This window comes from Pieris brassicae, unplaced genomic scaffold (genome assembly GCF_905147105.1).
Source record: "Pieris brassicae unplaced genomic scaffold, ilPieBrab1.1, whole genome shotgun sequence".
NCBI classification, from domain to species: domain Eukaryota; kingdom Metazoa; phylum Arthropoda; class Insecta; order Lepidoptera; family Pieridae; genus Pieris; species Pieris brassicae.
In genome coordinates this window covers 12,501-15,000 of record NW_025576241.1, presented here as the reverse complement: position 1 = coordinate 15,000, position 2,500 = coordinate 12,501, and the positions used below count along the sequence as shown (strand labels likewise).

General features: G+C 57.7%; 1 pseudogene; it reads right to left on the bottom strand.

The window, feature by feature from the left end:
* Nucleotides 1-2,500, bottom strand: part of LOC123719881 — an 8,751-nt pseudogene that overhangs the window by 2,297 nt on the left and 3,954 nt on the right.

Here is a 2,500-nt window from a genome sequence, read left to right as displayed (position 1 = left end):
GCGCTCGTCCAGCACCACGCCGAGCAGCTTCGCCACGCCGACGGCCTTCACCGAGTCGCCCCCCAGCCGGATCACCGGCGGACGCTGGAACCTGCCCTTCAATGTTATAGACTGCGTTTTCGAAGACGAAAACGACAGCCTATTCCGCTGGCCCCATTCGAGCGCCAGTTGAAGAGTGGTCGCCGCCTTCCACTCGATGTCCGCCCGGGAGTTCGCCTCGATCAAGACCGTGACGTCGTCCGCGTACGCTACCAGCTCTACTCCTGGGGGCACCGCCATCCGCAACAAATCGTCCACCAGAATGTTCCACAGTGTCGGCCCTAAAACAGAGCCCTGTGGGCAACCCATGGTAGAGTTCTTCCAGACGGACACGTTATTCGCGAACATCCCCACCCTTCTACCGGTAAAGTACGAACACAGCAGTCTATAAACGTTGCGAGGACAACCGCCCTGCTTAAACTTGACCAGGACCATCGGCCACCATGCGTTATCGAACGCGCCCGAGATATCCAATAGGATGGCCTGGACGTACTTGTGGTTCGTCTCTCGCACGACGTCCAATACTCTGCTCAAAGCAGTCACCGTCGACTTCCCGTGCATGAATCCGTGCTGATTGGGCGATATACGGCCGTATAGGCCCGGTGTACACTCGCAGATCAGCCTCTCCAGGATCTTCCCCAGTACCGACAGAAGCGTAACGGGCCTGTACGCTTTCGGGTCCGTGAGTGGTCTCCCATTGCCCTTCGGTATAACAACCAGCCTTCCGATCTTCCAAACGTCTGGAAACACGCCTTCTCGGACACACTTGCTGTAAATATACATCATTTCCGACGCGGCCACATTCCAAACGACCTTGGCAATCCGCGCCGTGATACCGTCTAGCCCCGGACATTTATTAGGTAGGCTCTTCACGATCCTATCGAGTGCTGACCTGTCCACTATGTCCACGTCTTTTCCCGACGGCGCGAAAGCGGCGGCAAGGCGTACCCTTGAGTGGTACGGCGAATCGACCGCCACATCATCGTCCGGGTACATGATCGCCAGAACTCCAGACATCGCTTCCTCCATGTTCGTAGCAAATCCCTGCGATAGCTTCATACCGTTTACTACTCCCGAGGGTGGGCGCACGCGCCCGCTAGCGAGCCGGTACGCCATTCCCCAGGGATCTTCATTCCCAGAGTCGGAAATTCTTCTGTAGTGCTCGGTTTCGGCATTCCGCATTGCCTTCCGGTACCTAGTACGGGCAAGATGAAAGCGTTTTCGCGCAATCTCTTCGCACAGGCCGCCCGCGCGCCTTGCCTGTTGCCACTCCCGACGAAATTTATTATGCTGCCTGCGGAGGCCGTCCAGTTCACCCGACCACCACTCGTAGCCCCCATGCCGTTTAGGCTTCACCACCCCCAAACATTTCTCCGCCGAAGTCACGACAGCGGAAGTAAACGCCGAACAAATAGCCTGAGCAGGAGCGTTAAACGTTATCCTGCCCACGCGCAACGTTAAGTCCGAGCGGAACCGGTCCCAATCCACCCCGCGGTCACGAAACCTTATCGGCTCCATGCCCTGTTCACTGCTACGCGCCTGATGCAGTTGTCCTGAGGAACTAGCTGATCCGAGATGGATCACAAACGTAATCAGGCGGTGGTCACTCGCGCTGAGATCGGCGTGCACGGTCCATCCGTCGATCCGAACTCCTCTCGTTCCCAGAGTCGCGTCAATGTTGGAGCTCCCATTCGGTGAACTAAAGGTGTCCGGTTGGCCTTGGACGTTGTGGACCAGGAGACCCCACGACAGCACGAAACTCTCCATAGCCGTCCTACGCTGCTCTGCCACTCTGCCTCTTCCTTCACACTGGTCCTCGCGACTGTACCACAGCTGAGAGTGGGTGTTTGTGTCGACACCTATGACCACGCATTTTCCTCGAAGCGCTTCCAGCACTCGTTCCAAGTGCTCCAGGTGTGGGGCTATCTCATCCTTGTACTGGAAGTACGCCGACACCACGTACACGGTGTTTTCCCCCCCTCCCAGCTGTGCCACGAAACAGTGAGACGTGCACAAGTTGCGGAGTACGAGCACTGCCAGATCGTCTCTCAGCACGATGATTCCTGCCATTGGGGCCACATCGTGCTGGTACAGGCCCGGCAGCCTAGCTGCCGGGTATTGTTCTTGCACCAGACAGACGCTGAGGTCCAGATTCCTCGCGAGAGCCGGCAGCTCCTTGGTGGCCATCGCCGACCCTTGCAGGTTTACTTGTCCGACCGAGATGTCCGTCTTGTCTCCTCGTGAACCGCCTATGGACCTATAATCCATAGTTGGTTCTTTCTAAGGATCGCTTCTCCGCCGCCTGTCTCGCCGGGCACTGTACCGAAGCGGTTCGGTGGTCCTCCGACGGCTTCCCTGCTTTTTTACAGGTGGCGCACCTACGGAAGGTGTTTTTGCACGCTTTATGCGTGTGGCCATCCTCGCCACAGTTCCCGCAGGTGTCCACCGTTGCCCTGCAGAA